This window comes from Rhinoderma darwinii, chromosome 1 (genome assembly GCF_050947455.1).
Source record: "Rhinoderma darwinii isolate aRhiDar2 chromosome 1, aRhiDar2.hap1, whole genome shotgun sequence".
NCBI classification, from domain to species: domain Eukaryota; kingdom Metazoa; phylum Chordata; class Amphibia; order Anura; family Rhinodermatidae; genus Rhinoderma; species Rhinoderma darwinii.
This window is the reverse complement of record NC_134687.1, coordinates 370022972-370050892: the sequence shown is the minus strand read 5'-3', so window position 1 is coordinate 370050892 and position 27921 is coordinate 370022972. Positions and strand designations below refer to the sequence as shown.

At 39.1% G+C, this 27921-nt stretch overlaps 1 protein-coding gene and 1 long non-coding RNA gene across 4 annotated transcripts in view; one reads left to right on the top strand and one right to left on the bottom strand.

The window, feature by feature from the left end:
• LOC142652211 (uncharacterized) overlaps positions 1 to 13166 on the bottom strand; it is a 158158-nt gene extending 144992 nt beyond the window's left edge. For both annotated transcript variants that reach the window (XR_012847779.1, XR_012847780.1), the window contains exon 1: positions 13057 to 13166. This is a non-coding gene — a long non-coding RNA (uncharacterized LOC142652211). The remainder of the gene's footprint in view (positions 1 to 13056) is intronic.
• Positions 13167 to 13185: 19 nt separating this feature from the next.
• Positions 13186 to 27921, top strand: part of KANK1 (KN motif and ankyrin repeat domains 1) — a 272182-nt gene continuing 257446 nt past the window's right edge. For both annotated transcript variants that reach the window (XM_075827742.1, XM_075827750.1), the window contains exon 1: positions 13186 to 13351. The gene's annotated coding sequence lies outside the window, so the exon portion shown is untranslated. The remainder of the gene's footprint in view (positions 13352 to 27921) is intronic.

Genomic DNA, 27921 nt, shown 5'->3' with positions numbered 1-27921 from the left:
ATTTATTACTATAATTACCTCAGTGCATGGCTGCTATATTTATTACCTTAGTGCATGGCTGCTATATTTATTACCTCAGTGCATGGTTGCTATATTTATTACTATAATTACCTCAGTGCATGGCTGCTATATTTATTACTATAATTACCTCAGTGCATGGCTGCTATATTTATTACTATAATTACCTCAGTGCATGGCTGCTATATTTATTACCTTAGTGCATGGCTGCTATATTTATTACCTCAGTGCATGGTTGCTATATTTATTACTATAATTACCTCAGTGCATGGTTGCTATATTTATTACCTCAGTGCATGGCTGCTATATTTATTACTATAATTACCTCAGTGCATGGCTGCTATATTTATTACCTTAGTGCATGGCTGCTATATTTATTACCTCAGTGCATGGTTGCTTTATTTATTACTATAATTACCTCAGTGCATGGCTGCTATAGTTATTACTATAATTACCTCAGTGCATGGTTGCTTTATTTATTACTATAATTACTTCAGTGCATGGCTGCTATATTTATTACCTACGTGCATGGCTGCTATAGTTATTACTATAATTACCTCAGTGCATGGTTGCTTTATTTATTACTATAATTACCTCAGTGCATGGCTACTATATTTATGACTATAATTACCTCAGTGCATGGCTGCTTTATTTATTACTATAATTACCTCAGTGCATGGCTGCTATAGTTATTACTATAATTACCTCAGTGCATGGCTGCTATATTTATGACTATAATTACCTCAGTGCATGGCTGCTTTATTTATGACTATAATTACCTCAGTGCATGGCTGCTATATTTATTACTATAATTACCTCAGTGCATGGCTGCTATATTTATTACTATAATTACCTCAGTGCATGGCTGCTTTATTTATTACTAAAATTACCTCAGTGCATGGCTGCTTTATTTATTACTATAATTACCTCAGTGCATGGCTGCTATATTTATTACCTCAGTGCATGGCTGCTATATTTATTACTATAATTACCTCAGTGCATGGCTGCTATATTTATGACTATAATTACCTCAGTGCATGGCTGCTATATTTATTACTATAATTACCTCAGTGCATGGCTGCTATATTTATTACTATAATTACCTCAGTGCATGGTTGCTATATTTATTACTATAATTACCTCAGTGCATGGCTGCTATATTTATTACCTCAGTGCATGGCTGCTATATTTATTACTATAATTACCTCAGTGCATGGCTGCTATATTTATTACTATAATTACCTTAGTGCATGGTTGCTTTATTTATTACTATAATTACCTCAGTGCATGGCTGCTATAGTTATTACTATAATTACCTCAGTGCATGGCTGCTATATTTATTACTATAATTACCTCAGTGCATGGCTGCTATATTTATTACCTCAGTGCATGGCTGCTATATTTATTACTATAATTACCTCAGTGCATGGCTGCTATATTTATTACCTCAGTGCATGGCTGCTTTATTTATTACTATAATTACCTCAGTGCATGGCTGCTATATTTATTACCTCAGTGCATGGCTGCTTTATTTATTACTATAATTACCTCAGTGCATGGCTGCTATAGTTATTACTATAATTACCTCAGTGCATGGCTGCTATAGTTATTACTATAATTACCTCAGTGTATGGCTGCTATATTTATTACTATAATTACCTCAGTGCATGGTTGCTATATTTATTACTAGAATTACCTCAGTGCATGGCTGCTATAGTTATTACTATAATTACCTCAGTGCATGGCTGCTATATTTATGACTATAATTACCTCAGTGCATGGCTGCTTTATTTATGACTATAATTACCTCAGTGCATGGCTGCTATATTTATTACTATAATTACCTCAGTGCATGGCTGCTATATTTATTACTATAATTACCTCAGTGCATGGCTGCTTTATTTATTACTAAAATTACCTCAGTGCATGGCTGCTTTATTTATTACTATAATTACCTCAGTGCATGGCTGCTATATTTATTACCTCAGTGCATTGCTGCTATATTTATTACTATAATTACCTCAGTGCATGGCTGCTATATTTATGACTATAATTACCTCAGTGCATGGCTGCTATATTTATTACTATAATTACCTCAGTGCATGGCTGCTATATTTATTACTATAATTACCTCAGTGCATGGTTGCTATATTTATTACTATAATTACCTCAGTGCATGGCTGCTATATTTATTACCTCAGTGCATGGCTGCTATATTTATTACTATAATTACCTCAGTGCATGGCTGCTATATTTATTACTATAATTACCTTAGTGCATGGTTGCTTTATTTATTACTATAATTACCTCAGTGCATGGCTGCTATAGTTATTACTATAATTACCTCAGTGCATGGCTGCAATATTTATTACCTCAGTGCATGGCTGCTTTATTTATTACTATAATTACCTCAGTGCATGGCTGCTATAGTTATTACTATAATTACCTCAGTGCATGGTTGCTATATTTATTACTAGAATTACCTCAGTGCATGGCTGCTATAGTTATTACTATAATTACCTCAGTGCATGGCTGCTATATTTATTACCTCAGTGCATGGCTGCTATATTTATGACTATAATTACCTCAGTGCATGGTTGCTATATTTATTACTATAATTACCTCAGTGCATGGCTGCTTTATTTATTACTATAATTACCTCAGTGCATGGCTGCTATATTTATTACTATAATCACCTCAGTGCATGGCTGCTATATTTATTACTATAATTACCTTAGTGCATGGCTGCTATATTTATTACTATAATTACCTCAGTGCATGGCTGCTATATTTATTACCTTAGTGCATGGCTGCTATATTTATTACCTCAGTGCATGGTTGCTATATTTATTACTATAATTACCTCAGTGCATGGCTGCTATATTTATTACTATAATTACCTCAGTGCATGGTTGCTATATTTATTACCTCAGTGCATGGCTGCTATATTTATGACTATAATTACCTTAGTGCATGGTTGCTTTATTTATTACTATAATTACCTCAGTGCATGGCTACTATATTTATGACTATAATTACCTCAGTGCATGGCTGCTTTATTTATTACTATAATTACCTCAGTGCATGGCTGCTATAGTTATTACTATAATTACCTCAGTGCATGGCTGCTATATTTATGACTATAATTACCTCAGTGCATGGCTGCTTTATTTATGACTATAATTACCTCAGTGCATGGCTGCTATATTTATTACTATAATTACCTCAGTGCATGGCTGCTATATTTATGACTATAATTACCTCAGTGCATGGCTGCTATATTTATTACTATAATTACCTCAGTGCATGGCTGCTATATTTATTACTATAATTACCTCAGTGCATGGTTGCTATATTTATTACTATAATTACCTCAGTGCATGGCTGCTATATTTATTACCTCAGTTCATGGCTGCTATATTTATGACTATAATTACCTTAGTGCATGGTTGCTTTATTTATTACTATAATTACCTCAGTGCATGGCTGCTATAGTTATTACTATAATTACCTCAGTGCATGGTTGCTTTATTTATTACTATAATTACCTCAGTGCATGGCTGCTATATTTATTACCTCAGTGCATGGTTGCTTTATTTATGACTATAATTACCTCAGTGCATGGCTGCTATAGTTATTACTATAATTACCTCAGTGCATGGCTGCTATAGTTATTACTATAATTACCTCAGTGCATGGCTGCTATATTTATTACCTCAGTGCATGGCTGCTATATTTATGACTATAATTACCTCAGTGCATGGTTGCTATATTTATTACTATAATTACCTTAGTGCATGGCTGCTTTATTTATTACTATAATTACCTCAGTGCATGGCTGCTATATTTATTACCTCAGTGCATGGCTGCTATATTTATTACTATAATCACCTCAGTGCATGGCTGCTATATTTATTACTATAATTACCTCAGTGCATGGCTGCTATATTTATTACTATAATGACCTCAGTGCATGGCTGCTATATTTATGACTATAATTACCTCAGTGCATGGCTGCTATATTTATTACCTCAGTGCATGGCTGCTATATTTATGACTATAATTACCTTAGTGCATGGCTGCTATATTTATTACTATAATTACCTTAGTGCATGGCTGCTATATTTATTACTATAATTACCTCAGTGCATGGCTGCTTTATTTATTACTATAATTACCTCAGTGCATGGCTGCTATATTTATTACCTCAGTGCATGGCTGCTATATTTATGACTATAATTACCTCAGTGCATGGCTGCTATATTTATTACTATAATTACCTCAGTGCATGGCTGCTATACTTATTACTATAATTACCTCAGTGCATGGCTGCTATATTTATTACCTCAGTGCATGGCTGCTATATTTATTACTATAATTACCTCAGTGCATGGCTGCTATATTTATGACTATAATTACCTCAGTGCATGGTTGCTATATTTATTACTATAATTACCTCAGTGCATGGCTGCTATACTTATTACTATAATTACCTCAGTGCATGGCTGCTATATTTATTACTATAATTACCTCAGTGCATGGCTGCTATATTTATGACTATAATTACCTCAGTGCATGGCTGCTTTATTTATTACTATAATTACCTCAGTGCATGGCTGCTATATTTATTACTATAATCACCTCAGTGCATGGCTGCTATATTTATGACTATAATTACCTTAGTGCATGGCTGCTATATTTATTACCTCAGTGCATGGCTGCTTTATTTATTACTATAATTACCTCAGTGCATGGCTGCTATATTTATTACCTCAGTGCATGGCTGCTATATTTATTACCTCCGTGCATGGTTGCTATATTTATTACTATAATTACCTCAGTGCATGGCTGCTATATTTATTACTATAATTACCTCAGTGCATGGCTGCTATATTTATGACTATAATTACCTTAGTGCATGGCTGCTATATTTATGACTATAATTACCTCAGTGCATGGCTGCTTTATTTATTACTATAATTACCTCAGTGCATGGCTGCTATATTTATTACCTCAGTGCATGGCTGCTATGTTTATTACTATAATTACCTCAGTGCATGGCTGCTATAGTTATTACTATAATTACCTCAGTGCATGGCTGCTATACTTATTACTATAATTACCTCAGTGCATGGCTGCTTTATTTATTACCTCAGTGCATGGCTGCTATATTTATTACTATAATTACCTCAGTGCATGGCTGCTATATTTATTACCTCAGTGCATGGCTGCTATATTTATGACTATAATTACCTTAGTGCATGGCTGCTATATTTATTACTATAATCACCTCAGTGCATGGCTGCTTTATTTATTACTATAATTACCTCAGTGCATGGCTGCTATATTTATTACTATAATTACCTCAGTGCATGGCTGCTATATTTATGACTATAATTACCTCAGTGCATGGCTGCTTTATTTATTACTATAATTACCTCAGTGCATGGCTGCTATATTTATTACCTCAGTGCATGGCTGCTATATTTATTACTATAATCACCTCAGTGCATGGCTGCTATATTTATGACTATAATTACCTTAGTGCATGGCTGCTATATTTATTACCTCAGTGCATGGCTGCTATATTTATTACCTCAGTGCATGGCTGCTATATTTATTACTATAATTACCTCAGTGCATGGCTGCTATATTTATTACTATAATTACCTCAGTGCATGGCTGCTCTATTTATTACTATAATTACCTCAGTGCATGGCTGCTATATTTATGACTATAATTACCTCAGTGCATGGCTGCTTTATTTATTACTATAATTACCTCAGTGCATGGCTGCTATATTTATTACCTCAGTGCATGGCTGCTATATTTATTACTATAATCACCTCAGTGCATGGCTGCTATATTTATGACTATAATTACCTTAGTGCATGGCTGCTATATTTATTACCTCAGTGCATGGCTGCTATATTTATTACCTCAGTGCATGGCTGCTATATTTATTACTATAATTACCTCAGTGCATGGCTGCTATACTTATTACTATAATTACCTCAGTGCATGGCTGCTATATTTATTACCTCAGTGCATGGCTGCTATATTTATTACTATAATTACCTCAGTGCATGGCTGCTATATTTATGACTATAATTACCTTAGTGCATGGCTGCTATATTTATTACCTCAGTGCATGGCTGCTTTATTTATTACTATAATTACCTCAGTGCATGGCTGCTATATTTATTACCTCAGTGCATGGCTGCTATATTTATTACTATAATTACCTTAGTGCATGGCTGCTATATTTATTACTATAATTACCTCAGTGCATGGCTGCTGTATTTATTACTATAATTACCTTAGTGCATGGTTGCTATATTTATTACTATAATTACCTTAGTGCATGGCTGCTATATTTATTACTATAATCACCTCAGTGCATGGCTGCTATATTTATTACTATAATTACCTTAGTGCATGGCTGCTATATTTATTACTATAATTACCTCAGTGCATGGCTGCTATATTTATTACTATAATTACCTTAGTGCATGGCTGCTATATTTATTACTATAATTACCTCAGTGCATGGCTGCTTTATTTATTACTATAATTACCTCAGTGCATGGCTGCTATATTTATTACCTCAGTGCATGGCTGCTATATTTATGACTATAATTACCTCAGTGCATGGCTGCTATATTTATTACTATAATTACCTCAGTGCATGGCTGCTATACTTATTACTATAATTACCTCAGTGCATGGCTGCTATATTTATTACCTCAGTGCATGGCTGCTATATTTATTACTATAATTACCTCAGTGCATGGCTGCTATATTTATGACTATAATTACCTCAGTGCATGGTTGCTATATTTATTACTATAATTACCTCAGTGCATGGCTGCTATACTTATTACTATAATTACCTCAGTGCATGGCTGCTATATTTATTACTATAATTACCTCAGTGCATGGCTGCTATATTTATGACTATAATTACCTCAGTGCATGGCTGCTTTATTTATTACTATAATTACCTCAGTGCATGGCTGCTATATTTATTACCTCAGTGCATGGCTGCTATATTTATTACTATAATCACCTCAGTGCATGGCTGCTATATTTATGACTATAATTACCTTAGTGCATGGCTGCTATATTTATTACCTCAGTGCATGGCTGCTTTATTTATTACTATAATTACCTCAGTGCATGGCTGCTATATTTATTACCTCAGTGCATGGCTGCTATATTTATTACCTCAGTGCATGGCTGCTTTATTTATTACTATAATTACCTCAGTGCATGGCTGCTATATTTATTACCTCAGTGCATGGCTGCTATATTTATTACCTCCGTGCATGGTTGCTATATTTATTACTATAATTACCTCAGTGCATGGCTGCTATATTTATTACTATAATTACCTCAGTGCATGGCTGCTATATTTATGACTATAATTACCTTAGTGCATGGCTGCTATATTTATGACTATAATTACCTCAGTGCATGGCTGCTTTATTTATTACTATAATTACCTCAGTGCATGGCTGCTATATTTATTACCTCAGTGCATGGCTGCTATATTTATTACTATAATTACCTCAGTGCATGGCTGCTATAGTTATTACTATAATTACCTCAGTGCATGGCTGCTATACTTATTACTATAATTACCTCAGTGCATGGCTGCTTTATTTATTACCTCAGTGCATGGCTGCTATATTTATTACTATAATTACCTCAGTGCATGGCTGCTATATTTATTACCTCAGTGCATGGCTGCTATATTTATTACTATAATTACCTTAGTGCATGGCTGCTATATTTATTACTATAATTACCTCAGTGCATGGCTGCTGTATTTATTACTATAATTACCTTAGTGCATGGTTGCTATATTTATTACTATAATTACCTTAGTGCATGGCTGCTATATTTATTACTATAATCACCTCAGTGCATGGCTGCTATATTTATTACTATAATTACCTTAGTGCATGGCTGCTATATTTATTACTATAATTACCTCAGTGCATGGCTGCTATATTTATTACTATAATTACCTTAGTGCATGGCTGCTATATTTATTACTATAATTACCTCAGTGCATGGCTGCTTTATTTATTACTATAATTACCTCAGTGCATGGCTGCTATATTTATTACCTCAGTGCATGGCTGCTATATTTATGACTATAATTACCTTAGTGCATGGCTGCTATATTTATGACTATAATTACCTCAGTGCATGGCTGCTTTATTTATTACTATAATTACCTCAGTGCATGGCTGCTATATTTATTACCTCAGTGCATGGCTGCTATATTTATTACTATAATTACCTCAGTGCATGGCTGCTATACTTATTACTATAATTACCTCAGTGCATGGCTGCTATATTTATTACCTCAGTGCATGGCTGCTATATTTATTACTATAATCACCTCAGTGCATGGCTGCTATATTTATTACTATAATTACCTTAGTGCATGGCTGCTATATTTATTACTATAATTACCTCAGTGCATGGCTGCTTTATTTATTACTATAATTACCTCAGTGCATGGCTGCTATATTTATTACCTCAGTGCATGGCTGCTATATTTATTACTATAATCACCTCAGTGCATGGCTGCTATATTTATTACTATAATTACCTTAGTGCATGGCTGCTATATTTATTACCTCAGTGCATGGCTGCTATATTTATGACTATAATTACCTTAGTGCATGGCTGCTATATTTATTACTATAATTACCTTAGTGCATGGCTGCTATATTTATTACTATAATTACCTCAGTGCATGGCTGCTTTATTTATTACTATAATTACCTCAGTGCATGGCTGCTATATTTATTACCTCAGTGCATGGCTGCTATATTTATGACTATAATTACCTTAGTGCATGGCTGCTATATTTATGACTATAATTACCTCAGTGCATGGCTGCTTTATTTATTACTATAATTACCTCAGTGCATGGCTGCTATATTTATTACCTCAGTGCATGGCTGCTATATTTATGACTATAATTACCTCAGTGCATGGCTGCTATATTTATTACTATAATTACCTCAGTGCATGGCTGCTATACTTATTACTATAATTACCTCAGTGCATGGCTGCTATATTTATTACCTCAGTGCATGGCTGCTATATTTATTACTATAATTACCTCAGTGCATGGCTGCTATATTTATGACTATAATTACCTCAGTGCATGGTTGCTATATTTATTACTATAATTACCTCAGTGCATGGCTGCTATACTTATTACTATAATTACCTCAGTGCATGGCTGAAATATTTATTACTATAATTACCTCAGTGCATGGCTGCTATATTTATGACTATAATTACCTCAGTGCATGTCTGCTTTATTTATTACTATAATTACCTCAGTGCATGGCTGCTATATTTATTACCTCAGTGCATGGCTGCTATATTTATTACTATAATCACCTCAGTGCATGGCTGCTATATTTATGACTATAATTACCTTAGTGCATGGCTGCTATATTTATTACCTCAGTGCATGGCTGCTTTATTTATTACTATAATTACCTCAGTGCATGGCTGCTATATTTATTACCTCAGTGCATGGCTGCTATATTTATTACTATAATCACCTCAGTGCATGGCTGCTATATTTATTACTATAATTACCTCAGTGCATGGCTGCTATATTTATTACTATAATTACCTCAGTGCATGGCTGCTTTATTTATTACCTCAGTGCATGGCTGCTATATTTATTACTATAATTACCTCAGTGCATGGCTGCTATATTTATTACCTCAGTGCATGGCTGCTATATTTATGACTATAATTACCTTAGTGCATGGCTGCTATATTTATTACTATAATCACCTCAGTGCATGGCTGCTATATTTATTACTATAATTACCTCAGTGCATGGCTGCTATATTTATTACTATAATTACCTCAGTGCATGGCTGCTATATTTATGACTATAATTACCTCAGTGCATGGCTGCTTTATTTATTACTATAATTACCTCAGTGCATGGCTGCTATATTTATTACCTCAGTGCATGGCTGCTATATTTATTACCTCAGTGCATGGCTGCTTTATTTATTACTATAATCACCTCAGTGCATGGCTGTTATATTTATGACTATAATTACCTTAGTGCATGGCTGCTATATTTATTACCTCAGTGCATGGCTGCTTTATTTATTACTATAATTACCTCAGTGCATGGCTGATATATTTATTACCTCAGTGCATGGCTGCTATATTTATTACTATAATCACCTCAGTGCATGGCTGCTATATTTATTACTATAATTACCTTAGTGCATGGCTGCTATATTTATTACTATAATTACCTCAGTGCATGGCTGCTTTATTTATTACTATAATTACCTCAGTGCATGGCTGCTATATTTATTACCTCAGTGCATGGCTGCTATATTTATGACTATAATTACCTTAGTGCATGGATGCTATATTTATGACTATAATTACCTCAGTGCATGGCTGCTATATTTATTACCTCAGTGCATGGCTGCTATATTTATTACTATAATTACCTCAGTGCATGGCTGCTATATTTATTACCTCAGTGCATGGCTGCTATATTTATTACTATAATTACCTCAGTGCATGGCTGCTATATTTATGACTATAATTACCTCAGTGCATGGCTGCTATAGTTATTACTATAATTACCTCAGTGCATGGCTGCTTTATTTATTACTATAATTACCTCAGTGCATGGCTGCTATATTTATGACTATAATTACCTCAGTGCATGGCTGCTATATTTATGACTATAATTACTTCAGTGCATGGCTGCTTTATTTATTACTATAATTACCTCAGTGCATGGCTGCTATATTTATTACCTCAGTGCATGGCTGCTATATTTATTACTATAATTACCTCAGTGCATGGCTGCTATACTTATTACTATAATTACCTCAGTGCATGGCTGCTTTATTTATTACCTCAGTGCATGGCTGCTATATTTATTACTATAATTACCTCAGTGCATGGCTGCTATATTTATTACCTCAGTGCATGGCTGCTATATTTATGACTATAATTACCTTAGTGCATGGCTGCTATATTTATTACTATAATCACCTCAGTGCATGGCTGCTATATTTATTACTATAATTACCTCAGTGCATGGCTGCTATATTTATTACTATAATTACCTCAGTGCATGGCTGCTATATTTATGACTATAATTACCTCAGTGCATGGCTGCTTTATTTATTACTATAATTACCTCAGTGCATGGCTGCTATATTTATTACCTCAGTGCATGGCTGCTATATTTATTACCTCAGTGCATGGCTGCTTTATTTATTACTATAATCACCTCAGTGCATGGCTGCTATATTTATGACTATAATTACCTTAGTGCATGGCTGCTATATTTATTACCTCAGTGCATGGCTGCTTTATTTATTACTATAATCACCTCAGTGCATGGCTGCTATATTTATTACTATAATTACCTTAGTGCATGGCTGCTATATTTATTACTATAATTACCTCAGTGCATGGCTGCTTTATTTATTACTATAATTACCTCAGTGCATGGCTGCTATATTTATTACTATAATTACCTTAGTGCATGGCTGCTATATTTATTACTATAATTACCTCAGTGCATGGCTGCTTTATTTATTACTATAATTACCTCAGTGCATGGCTGCTATATTTATTACTATAATCACCTCAGTGCATGGCTGCTATATTTATTACTATAATTACCTTAGTGCATGGCTGCTATATTTATTACTATAATTACCTCAGTGCATGGCTGCTTTATTTATTACTATAATTACCTCAGTGCATGGCTGCTATATTTATTACCTCAGTGCATGGCTGCTATATTTATGACTATAATTACCTTAGTGCATGGATGCTATATTTATGACTATAATTACCTCAGTGCATGGCTGCTATATTTATTACCTCAGTGCATGGCTGCTATATTTATTACTATAATTACCTCAGTGCATGGCTGCTATATTTATTACCTCAGTGCATGGCTGCTATAGTTATTACTATAATTACCTCAGTGCATGGCTGCTATATTTATGACTATAATTACCTCAGTGCATGGCTGCTATATTTATTACCTCAGTGCATGGCTGCTATATTTATTACTATAATTACCTCAGTGCATGGTTGCTATATTTATTACTATAATTACCTCAGTGCATGGCTGCTATATTTATTACTATAATTACCTCAGTGCATGGCTGCTATATTTATTACCTCAGTGCATGGCTGCTATATTTATTACTATAATTACCTCAGTGCATGGCTGCTATACTTATTACTATAATTACCTCAGTGCATGGCTGCTATATTTATTACCTCAGTGCATGGCTGCTATATTTATTACTATAATTACCTCAGTGCATGGCTGCTATATTTATTACCTCAGTGCATGGCTGCTATATTTATTACTATAATTACCTCAGTGCATGGCTGCTATATTTATTACCTCAGTGCATGGTTGCTATATTTATTACTATAATTACCTCAGTGCATGGCTGCTATATTTATTACCTCAGTGCATGGCTGCTATATTTATTACTATAATTACCTCAGTGCATGGCTGCTATATTTATTACCTCAGTGCATGGCTGCTATATTTATTACTATAATTACCTCAGTGCATGGCTGCTATATTTATTACCTCAGTGCATGGCTGCTATATTTATTACTATAATTACCTCAGTGCATGGCTGCTATATTTATTACCTCAGTGCATGGTTGCTATATTTATTACTATAATTACCTCAGTGCATGGTTGCTATATTTATTACTATAATTACCTCAGTGCATGGCTGCTATATTTATTACCTCAGTGCATGGTTGCTATATTTATTACTATAATTACCTCAGTGCATGGCTGCTATATTTATTACTATAATTACCTCAGTGCATGGCTGCTATACTTATTACTATAATTACCTCAGTGCATGGCTGCTATATTTATTACCTCAGTGCATGGCTGCTATATTTATTACTATAATTACCTCAGTGCATGGCTGCTATATTTATGACTATAATTACCTTAGTGCATGGCTGTTTTATTCATGACTCTTGCTCTTTTGCACTGTCTATACTGATCCTCCCCTCGTCTCCCCCACACAGCGTGTGAAAGTCCGGGCAGGAGGGAAGCTTGTTGGCTCTCCAGTGCGCATGTGTACTGTTACAAAGACAGATAACAGAGGGAGAGGTGCACGCTGTGCTCCGGTGTTTGGAACTTTTTACCTCGCTCCCTGTTGGATTTTCCCGTCACGTTTAGGAGCTTTCAGAACTTACCTGGGAGTTTGCCTCTACCTGGTGTGGGACACTAGATGCTGAGGTGAGTAAGTGACCGCACTATAGACTATGTCCATGATGTTCTACGTATGTTGTGGTAGGATTCTACTTCATGATCTCTGTGCCCCATGATGGAGGAGATATCCGTGCGCAGGCTGCAGTATTGAGAGCAGTGAGCTTGTATTCACATTACTGCGATATGTCTGAGCACCTGGGTCTGCGCCCGTGGTTGGATGGTGGCGGCAGCAGGTGACATACACATGGAAAGTTCTGGGGGAGTGGCTGAAGTTTACTGATGCTGTTTGTCTCTGGTTGTTTGAACAACTGTAGAAACTACTCACCCCACTATTTGCCAGACTTGGGTCACAGCTGTCTGTCTAAACTCAAGGAGACAGAGTATTTTAGGGTGTAGGTTACAAGGTGATTTGGGAACAGCGGATTCATTGCTGTGTGATTGAGCAGATTTACAGTTCAGGATTCTAGGACTACTCTCAAGTCCATCATTTTGGTGGCCACTCGGCTCTCCCAACAATAAATTGTACTAATACACGAGTGAGAATATACAAAGTGAAGCAATTGTGTCTTCAAAGATGGTGGATACATGTGTCCGTTTTTAATCCCTCCTTTTTTAGCGCTTGGCATCATGTATGTATAATGGCAGGTGATGTCGGTCCATAAATAATAGATTCCAGTAATGTGTCATCAGTGGGTTACTGAGCCAGGTGGGTGACTTGCTCTTTTGTGCTTGCGTCTCCTGACACATCCATTCCCTGCCTGATATCCAGGCCTCTGTGTTCATCTTTATGGATATCCGAGATATTTTACTTTGTGTCCTTTACTGACCCTTCTAATTGTCGGTGTTGGATTCATATTTTCATACGTTTGGCAGATCTTCAAATTCCAGAGATCTATTGATTCTTTGTTAACCGCGTTCTGCTTCCTGAAAGGCAAAGTTTGTAGTTAATGTGAATAAACCCAATTATTGGAACTGTTGCTTTTCTACGGTGTGAGGCTCTGAACCTTTGGCGGTCACCCCATTTCTTTTCTGCTGTGGTGTTTAGGTTGTAATGTCAAGGACATCACTTGACCGGGGTGTAGAGGTATGAATAACACAAAGTTGAACCTTGCGTTTCTGTAATCGGGAAAGTAGTGGAAAAAAAACCTGATCAATTAGTCCTGATTCTGAAGCACCGCTCCAGTTGTTGGAAAAGGTTTCTCCGGGGCTTTGTAAATATGGCGTTGGGCATTCATTCACCTCCCTGTGATCTGATGTCTGCATAATAACCACTTTGGATAAAAATTCCTTCTGGTCTTTAAAGGGTACCTAAACTTCTGACATATCATAGTCTTGATCGGTGGGGGTCTGAGCACAGAGACCCCCACCGATCACTAAAACTAAGCAGAAGCGCTCGGGTGAGGTCTGAGCCGCTTCGTTTGTTTTCTCGGAAAGCCGAGATATTTGTATACAGTCTTGTAGACTTTCTATTCAGCCCGTACACCAATTGCTCGGCTTTCCGAGAAAAAACTATCAGAAACGAAGCGTCTCAGACCTCACCCGAGCGCTTCTGCCGCTTAGTTTTAGCGATCGGTGGGGGTCTCTGTGCTCATACCCCCACCGATCAAGACTTCTGACATGTCACTATGACATGTCAGAAGTTTTTTGAAAGTTTAGTTACCCTTTAATACTTTTTGCCACTAATTGTCTTACAGTATGTGCCCAAGAATCAGTCATTTGCTGGCCCAATTTCATTTCATACCAAAATTTGGTCCTAGTATCGAAAGAAATATAGCATCATTCCATGTTAGAAAACGGGCCTCATACCCCGTGTTTTCGAAAATAAGTGACTTAGGCTATGTTCACAACTGCGTCCGAGCCTCTGTCGCAGATTCCGATGGATTTGATGGGAAGAATAGTAATGGACACCATGATGGAACCCCGCCGACCCAATTATGAGTCATTGGGTTGCGTTCGAGTGGTATCTGCCGTAAGACTGATCCGGCACTGCTGTTATAAACAGAAACTACAACGCAGGTGTCAAAAAAACCTAAGATGCCTAGAGCAATCAAATAGAGTTCAGCTTACATCTTCTGAACTGCTGGAGCAAATGAAACAAGGCCTAGTGTGTGTCAGTGTGACTATACAGCATGCATACAAAGTGTGGTCATCAGTGATGGGTATTGTGTGGGTGATTGACAAGTAACCATTTACCAGCTTAGAATTCCATACAGAGTGCCATATCTAATTTCCTGATTCTTTTTTCCATGACATTAACAGGATTCTACAGTCCAGTTCCTCCTAGTAGTTGGTAGCTGAAAGAGGAATGTATGTGTTTGTACGGATGCAGCAGAGCTCAGTTTGCCCTTTGGCATCTTGATTTCACATTGTGTGTTACCTCAGGTGTTAAAGAGGCTCTGTCACCAGTCTATAACTGCCCTATCTCCTACCTAATCTAATCCGTACTTTAATGAAGATAACAGTTTTTTTTGTTGTTTTTTTGACCAAGTTATGATTATTTTTTAGTTTTATGCTAATTTTGTTCTAAATGCCCAGCTGGGTGTTTTTTTTTTTTTGTTTTTTTTTTACTTTTCACCAAGTGGGCGTTGTGAAGAAAAGTCTGACGCTGACACATCAGCATCATACACTTCTCTTCATTCATGCCCAGCTTGTTTAACAGCACAGCGTGATCTCATGAGATCACGCTGTGACGGGTTGTCCTCCCGCAGGTCCTTCATTGGAGCGACAGTTGAATCAACAGACATCACCTAAAGTCATGCCAGGACGTTTATCCGAATCTGCAGCGGCTGGAAATGTTTTCTTGTTGGATACACCATCAAAAAATAATGGATGGTGTAGAAAAAAAAAACAACAAACTCCAACGAGGCCTTCTCTAAACACTGCTAGCCCTGTTAAGGGGTTTTAAACGGGCGATTATCGGGCAGACAAGCACTCATAGAACACTCGTTGCCGATGATTTCCCAGTGTAAACAGGGCAGCAATCAGCAGATGAAAGAGCAAACGCTCAATCAGCTGCTGATCGTATCGTGTTAAAAAAATCTTATCGTTATTGGCAGCACATCTCCCTGTGTAAACAGGGAGATGCGTTGCCGACATGATAACGTATGGGGACGAGCGATCGGAGTAACGACTGCTCATCCCCAGCCATAGCTCCGTCTGATCAGCGCTCTCTGTACCGGCCGATTTTATCCGGCGTAAGAGGGCCTTTAGCTTGCAAATATATTGTGAAGGCCATGAAGACCCTATCTAATAAATAGTAATGTCATTTTTTATTTTAAATACAGTAGTAAATTGACTAGATTATTTTATCACAATACCAAATGAAATAAAACCCCATTCAGCGCTGCTATTTTTCTACACTTCTTATTTGGATACATTAAGCTTGGTAGAGCACAACCTGGTCCATGCTATTGATAAATGCACATTTAGGCCAGATTCACACGGAGTGCAAACTGACGTGAAAAATTGCCATTTTTCTCGCGCGTGTCCCGTTTTCACGGATCCCCATAGACTTGCGTCTATCGAGGGATCCGTGAAAATGGAAGAAAATGGGACATGTTCTATTTTTCAACAGACCCTTCACATGGTCTGTTGAAACAATGGCCTTGTGAACGGCCCTATTGAAATACATGTGTCCGTGTGCCGGACGTTTTTTTTAACAGTCGTCACACGGATGTATACTGCGGTCGTCTGAATTCGGCCTTAGGCTATGTTCACACGCGGAGTCAAAAACATCTCAAAATACGGAGCTGGTTTCAAGAGAAAACAGCTCCTGATTTTCAGACGTTTTTTGTGCCACTCGCGATTTTCACAGCGTTTTTTGCTGTGTTTTTTATGGCCGTTTTTGGAGGTTTTTTTCAATAGTCTATGGAAAATGGCTCCAAAAAACATCCCAAGAAGTGTCCTGCGCTTCTTTTTTGTGGCCGTTTTTTTACGTGTAAAAAAAACGCAGAGAAAAAACGCTCTGTCTGATTTTTCGGCTCTTTACGGCCCGAAAAATGGCCGAAAATAGGCCGTGTGAACATACTCTTACTCTTAACAAATAACCTCTGGGGGATAAGTAAACTACCATGTTTGCAATGTTTTCTTTACAGAAAATTGTAATCTACTTATTGATCTTGGTCCACCTTGTATGCAAACTGTACGTGATGTCAGCACACGTGAAACACCAATACAGCAGGTCTGCATCGTACCATAGCAATCCTTTTAAATGTCTCCACCTATTACGTAAAGGGGTGAGTGTGTATTGGGGTGACGGAAGGAAAGACTGAATAGAGTGGTGGATTTTTTTTCGTTAAGTTTTTTAAATCCTTACAAGATCTTTTGTCACTTACTAGCAAAAAACTGTCAAGTGTGTCATGTTTCTTTTGGCATAAACACTTCAGTTCTAAAACATTTAATCTGGCCACAGGATGTAGATTCTTCACATTTTTAACTAACTACATGTTGTCAAACTTGTACATCCCAGCTCCGTTTTTACACTTTGATGTTAAGTGGTGTGTGTTGTGACTTTTTCTGCCCCTTTGACTTCTTCAATAGGGCAACATTGAAAACTGCAGACAACCCATTAAAGACCTATTTCACCTTTTCCTAATCCTCAAGCAAGGAATATTAAATATGCATACAATTGGCAAGCAGGTTTAGGACTTGAAATGTGAAGAGAGATGCCTAATAATCCTTCGCCTCTCTCATGGTAGTTGATAAGCAAGACATTATGCAATTCACTCCAAGTATCCTGACTTGGTGGAAGTTGCTAGGACCATTATAATCTCACTTTTTACATAGGATTTCTTGTCACTAATGATAGAACTCTAGTCCTGTTTAGATAGACACTTTATAATAATCTTTTATTGACTTTTGACCGTAAGCTGGAAGCAGTAAACCTCAGTGCAAAGTTACAATGATTGACAATACAAACAGTAAATGCAATAGCAATGTTAGAGATCGAGAGGTTGCCTCTCCCAGAATATTAGAGCGCTCGGTGATGACAAGTACACCGCGGATGTATACCTGTTTTTGAAAGTAATAGTAGTTGAATGAAGTAACAATGTCTCTGTTTATTCTGGTTTCAAAGACAGGACTGAGAAACATAGGGGAGACACAATATGAGGAGAGGTGGGGTGTACTCAAATATTTAAGAGTAATGCCCCATGCACACGACCGTTGTGCCACTCGGGCCGTTTTGGACGGCATCCGAGTGGCACCTGATACTCTTCATGCACCCATTCACTTTAGCTGGTGAATCGGCTTTGTGAAAAATGGTCCGAGAAAGATAGAACATGACCTATCTTTTCTCGGATCACTGACAGGACTCGGGTGGCACACATGGTCATGTGCATGAGGCATTAGGCACTAATAGGGAGGAAGTTAATTGGTTAGTTAGGGGCTAGAGACGGTCTCACCGTTAGCCCATTGGGCTAAGTGAGGGGATGATTTTCTAAAGGTGTTCTAAGCGCAGGGAAAATTTATAGGACTTGTCTTTCTGGGTAGCAAGTCCCCCATGTGTATGATGTGGTTAAGCACATCTATCCACATCGTACATCTCAAGTCTTGGATTAACCAACCGCGTTACCATGACAAAAAGTGTCAGTAGGCGTTTCTGGGCCAGGGTCAATGACAAGAGAGCGGTTTCCGGGCAGTTTTGGATCAAAGCCTAACAGCGTATATAGGTTAAAGATGTTGCCCTGAAGTGGGAAGACACCTGGCCATACCAACCAGATATCAGTCATAGTGCCATTACAGAGTCATATAGCCACCATATGGGGGGGGGGGGGGGGACCATAGGTTACATACGATGAAATAGGACTGGAGTCCTATACCATCTTGACAATTTTGAAGTTTGCGTTTTGTAATTTACAAGAAATCGAAATCTTATGGGACATTTTAGCCCATTCTTGGGCAGGGAAAAATTTTCCAATTTCCCTCTTTCATGCTGAGCGATATTTAACAATGTCATTGGTCACTCATGTCCCCCATTAGCAATCCATAGACCAGAGATACGACATGGCAGGGTGCATCCATCTGGACACAAAGGGATTCAAAAAGGGTCAATGCCCTAGTGACTTCAGAAAGCAGGGAGAAGGATCGATCTAAACTCTGCAGTTGCCCATAAATGTACCAGGATGATTCTCCGGTAATACCACCCCCCACAATCTCAGATAAAGGTCTAAGCCCCTGGTCAGATACCACCTGTCTAACCTGGGGTCCCTGATCTTTGCTGAGGTTCAAAAAACAAGGCGCTATTAAGCAATGTGGAAGTTTGAGATTGCCAAATAAGGGTGTCAGTGGGCCCAGAATGGGGACAGGTGTAGGGATTTCGAGGAAACAAAGCAGATGTGGGTGTCCAAAATGCGAGAGGGGGGCGGGGGGTTTAATTTCTTTTTTTTTTCTTTAGTGAAATAGCAAATAAAACTGAAAATTCAGATTTTCCTGGAGGTTTGGCAACCTACCCACTACTTTTTTTTTTTTTTGGCAGCTGTGGAGACACACAGGTCTTGCATAGGAGCTATAGACTCAGAACATTTTTAGATGCATTCTAGCAAGGTAATTGGTTGCAAAGAAAGTTGCACGTACTCTTTAAATTTCTTTAAAGGGAATGTGTCGCGAATTAAACCTTGTTTTTTTTTTTTTGTTTTTTTTTTTTAAGTGTCGTTACTTATTTCTATTATATTTTTTACATTCTTTGTTTTTTTGTTTTTTTTTCCTTCCATATGGTGGAAAGTATTAAAAATCAAATAATAATTTGACATGTTTTCCTATGTTGGCCACCAGGGGGAGCACTTCCCAGAATTACAGCAAGGTGAATAAGGCAAAGCAACCTGACTCACAGCTGCTGTAAATGTGGGAGGAAATCTCACCCCCCCCTCCTACAAGCCAGAGAAAAGGTGTCTTCAAATTGCTAAGCAGTGTCCGGCAGCCATTTTGGGTGTGATTCTGCAGCTGGCAGAAATTCTAGGACACACCAAAAGGCTAAGTGTATGGTCACACACTTACTAAACAAAGGGAAAACAGCTCCTGATTTTCATCCGTTTTTTAACGGCCGTTTTTGGAGCTGGTTTTCTATAAAGTCAATGAAAAACTGCTCCAAAAACGTCCCAAGAAGTGATGTGCACTTCATTTTGGTGGGCGTCTTTTTACGTGCCGGTTTTGGAAAATTTGCTTTATGCTTCAAATTTGGGGTAGACACACTCTCTCTCTAGTGTCCTCACACAATCCCCCCTCCCTTATTCTGGCTAGTGCCGGGAGAAGGAGGGGTTTGAATCTTCAAACCTCCTACACTGTGTGCCGCCATTTTCTTAGCCACTGTACAGTGTAGGAGGATTAGATACAGTGCTCAGCAGACAGTATAACACGAACATAAATTACCTGCCGCCTCCGCTCCTATTCCTTGCGCCTTCGCTTTCTTGAACATATGGCCGGAAGTCGCGGCCGGAAGTCGTCCTCTTGCTGTCCGGCAGCGGCTTCCGGTCCACATGAAAATGGCGCCAGATTTCGCTCTGCGAACTAGCTTCGTTTTGGTCTGTGTGGGAGCGGCGCATGTGCCGTTCCCACACAGACGGCGTACGCTGCAGAGAATGGAACGGGTCCCGTTCGCATTCTCTATGGGGGTTGTATGTGCCGTATTCCATCTCTGTATGTGTCGTTAATTACCACATACAGAGATGGAAAAAAAAATGGCAGCCCCCATAGAGAAGTAAAAGTAAGTAAAAAGTAGAACACGAGAACATCAATAAATAAAATTTATGTTTAATATCATATTAAAAGCAATATATTAATAAAAAAATAATAATTTCATGACACCTTCCCTTTAAACAGGGCAGCATTTTATGATCACCTAGCCGCTTTAAGTACTGTTAGATCTCCGATCCAGAGTAGATCACTGAATCTTAGTTCAACAAGAGGCTTCCATAGCTTAGACCTCCAATCAGTCGGCCCTTGGATTGTGCATCACTCCAGCAAGACGAAGGGGGTGCAGCGCTGGCTCCCCTCCCCTTGCGTTTCTGAAGTGCCTGATGTTTGGGTGGGGGGGGAACTGGTCAATTGCTCTGGGCCCGCTATAGCCGGGTGGCGTCGCTAGAACCGGGGGGGGCCCCCGATGTTAGCGACTGCCACATTCACTTGTATTGGCATTCTCCGGACGCAGATACAATTGAATACCATAGGCTGCAGGCCACATTAGGCCTGCGGCCTATAAGATGCTGGGACAGAGTCCCTCCGCAGGCCAGCATTATGGTATCACTGCATCATGCTGGCCTAGGCATTTGTACTGTCTGGAAGTTGTAGAGCGCTCCGTCCGTCGCGGGAATGAGGCTAGGTCAGTGATTTATTTTTTTTTGGGGTGGGGGGGATTTCTTTGTGGCACTATATACAAAGGGGGTGGCTGTGTGGCACTATACAGTGGGTGAAGGCTGTGTGGCACTACCTACAGGGGGCTGTGTGTAGCGCTATCTACAGGGGACGCAGTGGCACATTCGACGGGGCACAAAGAGGGCATTGTTACTCTGTGGGGGCACAAAGGGGGGGACGGTTACTGAGGGGCACTTGTATTGAGCACTGAGGGATCATTATTACCATCTGGGGCACTGTGGATTACGAGTTTGAGGATGGGGTACAGGTGTGGAGGGTGCTGGAGAAGCGAGTTACCAACGTGTCTGTGTGTAAGGCTGCGTTCACACAACCTATTTTCAGGCGTAAACGAGGCGTTTTATGCCTCGATATATGCCTGAAAACACGGCTCAAATACGTCGGCAAACATCTGCCCATTCATTTCAATGGGTTTGCCGACGTACTGTGCCGACGACCTGTAATTTTATGCGTCGCTGTCAAAAGACGGCGCGTAAAATAACAGCGTCGTCAAAGAAGTGCAGGACACTTCTTGGGACGTGATTTGAGCCGTTTTTCATTGACTTCAATGAAGAAGAGCTCCAAATTACAGCCGTAATTGACGCCTCGCAAAACGCGAGTACGAGCAATTACGTCTGAAATGCAGGAGCTGTTTTCTCCTGAAAACAGCTCCGTAATTGTCGATATCGTGTGCACATACCCTTAGTCTGCAGAGACGAGTCGTGGTTGGAATAAGTCTTCAGTGGTCTGGACTGGATGGAGTAAAAATGGGAAAGTGAACGACTCTAATTAGAGAAAACCACCTGTGAGTCACTGGATATAAATTGTGCTGTAATCACTTATATCGTCTGCAGAGCTCTTGTGTATAACTGGCATCTACCACTATATGGCGATAATATTGGTCTTTAAATAGTGGTTTTTATTCAGTAACTGTATGGGGGTGTTATTCGGTCACTATGTGGTTATGGTGTGGAGGTATTATTCAGTAACCGTGTGGTGGTGGTATTCAGTCACTGTGGTTATGGTGTGGCGGTATTATTTGGACCTTATATTGTATTATTATTATTTGTCTTACAATAGTGTGTTCAGGAACAGTATGCAGGTAATATTTAATTTGGTATGATTTAATAACTGGATATGGATAATTTTTTTTGTGTGTGAGAGGGGGGACATATGCTTTGGGGCTTGCAACACTCCTGAAGGCGCTAGATATCAGCGATGCAGTTCTCTGCACACCACCTTCTGCATTGTTGATACAGTAATTCAGCATTTGGGGCTCTGCTTTCAACTTTGGCTATCGGCGGTGCGACGAAACATACTCGCCGATGCAGCGCCAACTTCTCCTGGTCTGATCGTTAGTCTCGTGGGTTCTGCGAAGGTGGCTCGATGACGCCTTCCCCATCGCAGATCCTGTGAGACTAGCGACCAGACCAGGAGAAGTCAGCGCTGCATCAGTGAATATGTCATCTACACGGAGGCTTTGTGGCATCCTCTACACGGAGGCTTTGTGACATCCTCTACACCGAGGCTGTAAATAGTGTCTAGGTGAACATGTGACCATCCTTTTGGGTGTTTTCAGGGGGTTGGGACAAAAAAAAAAACCTGACCAATGAAATTCCTATTTTTTTTATTTTTTATTTTTTTTAATACGGCCATGAAAAGCTGATGCAAGACGGACTGGAAATTGGTGAAAATGTAGTTTTTCATGGCTGTTTTGCATTAGTGTGTCTCTAAGGGTATGTGCACACACACTAATTACGTCCGTAATTGACGGACGTATTTCGGCCGCAAGTACCGGACCGAACACAGTGCAGGGAGCCGGGCTCCTAGCATCATACTTATGTACGATGCTAGGAGTCCCTGCCTCTCTGCAGGAGAACTGTCACGTACTGTAATCATGTTTTCAGTACGGGACAGTAGTTCCACGGAGAGGCAGGGACTCCTAGCATCGTACATAAGTATGATGCTAGGAGCCCGGCTCCCTGCACTGTGTTCGGTCCGGTACTTGCGGCCGAAATACGTCCGTCAATTACGGACGTAAATAGTGTGTGTGCACATACCCTAACAGTTGATCAGTTTTTAATGGCCATTTTTTTTCACTGTCGTGTGAATATAGCCTTAGGCCTCATGCACACGACCGTAGCCGTGTGCACGGCCGTGATTTTCGGGCCGGCTGCGGACTGTCAGCCGCAGGCCGCCCGCAAATCGTGGGCCATTGTTTTCAATGAGCCCGGACCGCAGAACCGGGCCGTAATAAGACATGCCCGTTCTTTCTGCGGTCCGGGCTCCCGGGCCGTGCACGGACAGCAAAAACTACGGTTGTGTGCACGGCCCCATAGAAAAGAATGGGGCCGCAATTCTCCCGTGGATTTTCGGGGGAATTGCGGCCGCAAAAACACGGTCGTGTGCATGAGGCCTAAAAGCTGTTTTTTATATTGCATCGTGTTCACATCTATGTTGGAGGAGTATATGTGATCGTTGGCCTTTATTTGTATTTTAATACCTTCTTGATGCTATTATCTCTAGCATTATTACATTTTGTTTCTATCAAGGATATTGTATTTTACATCAGTGTTGTGTCTAGCTAGATTTAATGCATTTTGTGACCTATACTTGGTTCACTTGTTTTCTCTGTGAAACCAGACCTTTTTTTTTGAGTTGGTAGTTCTCACGTAAATTCTGTTTTTGCTACTGTAGATTTGTCTCATCAAAGTTGGTACCCTTGGTCTAACATTACACCCAGTTCATCTTTCCAAGCTGGAAAACAATGAATATGACCCCCACACAGCAAAAAAAGTTATTCAGGATGGTTTTTTCTTGTTCCCTAATGAGTGGAGCTAGACCATTTTGTGTAATATGTAGCTTTCTTCCATTCTTTACACTGCTTATTGGGACAAAAACGGATCACTATTGAGTTTTTTTAGGTTATTTTTTTTTTTCTTTTTTGGCAGATGCTTTTTTGTACCCCCTTCTCAATTTGTCATTTTACATGGTTTTTACATTCAGTTCATAGCTATCGGCCAAGTGAGTCATGAGAACTGTTTGTTGTTGGCTTCATTCTAGCAACTTGTTTGTTAATGGAATCCAAAGTATAATGAATATTTAAGGCTGCAAAACTACAACAGCTGTATGCAAAAGCGAAGAAATAATACATGGCATAGTTTTTTTTTTTTTTGCGTATGTAGTAAGGGTTTGCACTGGATCTGTAAAGGTGAATTCACACACCGCAGATTTGTTGCAAATATTTCTGCGACTGAAAAATCTGTCCCAGACCTTTTTAATGGACATAAATGTTAGCCCCATTCAAATGAATGGAACAGTTGCAGAAATTTCTGCAACAAATCTGCCTAGTGTGAATTTGTCACAAATGCTTTCTTTGTGGCAGTTACTTGTGCGGTATTTTTAACCACACACAATAGAGGAGACATTTGTCTTTTTTTTTTTCTTATACTTTTTGTATCCACTCCTTTGGCCAAAAAAAGGCATCAAAAACTGCATGTGTTATTTCTGGCTTTACAGTCTTAGCAAAGACAAATCTTTAGCCTCCGGCCTAGTTCACATCACGTTTATTGCGGTATATGCCTGGAAAATCTTCCGACGTATAAGTTAAATGTAGGCTGTGACAGATGCCCTAACTGTTGCATCCAGAACCATATACCGTAATGGTATTCGTTCAACATCATGAACTGGGGTCGTAAAAGTTTGAAGTATCCGTTAAATGGATAACCTAAGAGTTTATGGGTTGACGGATGCCGATACTAGGCCTAGTTCACATCTGCGCTGGAGGCTCAGTTAGGGGTCTCCATCGCATATTCCTCCGGAAGTACTGGAAAAAATATTGCAGCATGCTATTTTCAGTAAAACCACGGACACGAGCGAAAAGCCGTCGGAATCCATTAAAGTCAATGGGTTCCATCGGCCTGTGGTGTTCATGGTACAACGAAAGAAGCGCTTGCGGTTATTCCCTTGTTCTGCTCCTATGAGCGCAGGTGTGAACATATCCTTAGGCATTCATTTAACATATCAGTCACCCATATTCTATAATTGTATTTGTTTAATGTATACCTCATGAAAAGCTATTAAAAAACCCATGACATATACATTAAACATTATTCTGTGTGCGGTATACGTTTTTTTTCACTGAATTCCTTATGGAATAAAGGAATCTGACATATACCAGCCAGACTGAGGTTAGAAGGACACTCTTTTGGGCTAATGTAGCTAACGTACACGCTATATACATAGTTCAATAATGAGATGTGAAGGGAGCTTCTATTTAACATTTCGCTATTTATTTTTAACTGCTATATTTGGCTACAAGGTAAACCAAAGTTCACATTAGTGGTAGTATATGTTTACACCTCTTCCGTCAGAGGAAGAGAGGATCGAAAAATGAAACGGAAAGCAATGCATTCCGTTTGTCTCCGTTCGCTAGGTTTCTGGGTTGTTTTTTTTTTTTCTTTGAAGCAAAAGTGCAGTCTGCAGAACTTTTTTGTTTCCGTGAAAAAAAAAAAAAAAATGGAATCCTAGCGAACGGAGACAAACGGAAAGCGACTGAAACAAGAATTACCATTGAATTCAATGGTAATTCTAATGTAACCATTGCTTTCCGTTTAAACTTTTCGATCCTCTCCTCCTCTGACGGAAGAGAGTTAAACGTATACGAACGCTAGGCTAAGTTAAATCAATGGGATTGATTCAGTCAAAACCACAGAACCCTTTCACAACGGTGACAAACGGAAAGCTTTAGCAACGTTTCCGTCACCATTGTGATCAATGGTGATGCAAACGGAAGCTAAAGTTTCAGTTTGCCCTTCCGTTGAGAGGTTAACCTGACGGAAACCACCGACAGAACCCAACAACGTAAAGCCAACGCGGATGTGAACAGGCCCGAAGTGCAGAGTACAAGACTTTTACTCTGTTCAAAAAAATGAATGTCTTGGAAATGGGTTATTTTTATTATTGGTGTCCATGTAAAACTGATTGTAATTCATTTGTATCTGTCTTTTTCAATGGTATTTTTAACTGATCAGTTTTTAGATTAGAATAAGGCCGGATTTACACGAGCGTGTGCATTTTGCGCGCGCAAAAAACACGGTATTTTGCGTGTGCAAAAGGTACTTAACAGCTCCGTGTGTCATCAGCATATGATGCGTGATTTTCGCGCATCCGCCATCATTATGACACACTGTATGTTTGTAAACCGAAAAGCACGTGGTGCTTTTCTGTTTTCATTCATAGTTTTACTGCTGTTGCGTGAATCACGCGCGTCCCATGGAAGTGCTTCCGTGTGCTGCGCGTGATTTTCATGCACCCATTGACTTCAATGGGTGCGTGATGCGCAAACAACGCACAAATATCGGACATGTCGTGAGTGTTACGCAGCGGACACAGGCTGCGTTAAACTCACAGACAGTCTGCACGGCCCCATAGACTAACATAGGTCCGTTCGAGGCGCGTGAAAAATCACGTGCGTTGCGCGTACGTATTACACATTCATCTAAATAAGCCCTAAGAATAAAACGGAATAGAGTAATGGATTATACAACGCAAATGTGCACTTAGCCTTACGATCTTGTGAATTTTTCAAACGGGAAAGTTGTGCTGCGTAGTTATTGGGCATCACATTTTTACTGGCAAAGGGCCAGTAATCTAAAAGCAACATCCTAGCATATATGACCAGAATATGAGCCTTTTTCTATGTGTATTTGACTAGGTTTGTCTCGGGCCACCTAATAAGGCTATGTTCACACGGGGTCTTTTGCCGAGTTTTTTGACGCGGAAACCGCGTCGCAAAACTCGGCAGAAACGGCCCGAGAACGCCTCCCATTGATTTCAATGGGAGGCGTCGGCGTCTTTTTCCCGCGAGCAGTAAAACTGCCTCGCGGGGAAAAGAAGCGACATGCCCTATCTTCGGGCGCTTCCGCCTCCGACCTCCCATTGACTTCAATGGGAGGCAGGAGAAAGCGTGTTTTATGCCCGCGGCGCTCAATGGCCGCGGGCGAAAAACGGCGCGATAATTGCTATTCACACGGAGTATTTTGGGGGAGGAATATCTGCCTCAAAATTCCGTTTGGAGCTTTGAGGCAGATATTCCTCCCCCAAAATACTCCGTGTGAACATAGCCTAAAGATGTAATTTGCTTTGTGGAAGAGCTGGAATTTCAATGTGGGTTGTGAATTTCTGAAGGATGTATTGTAAATATATGCATTAGCTGTGCCCCCCCCCCCCTCCAGGTTCTGTTTATTGCTCCT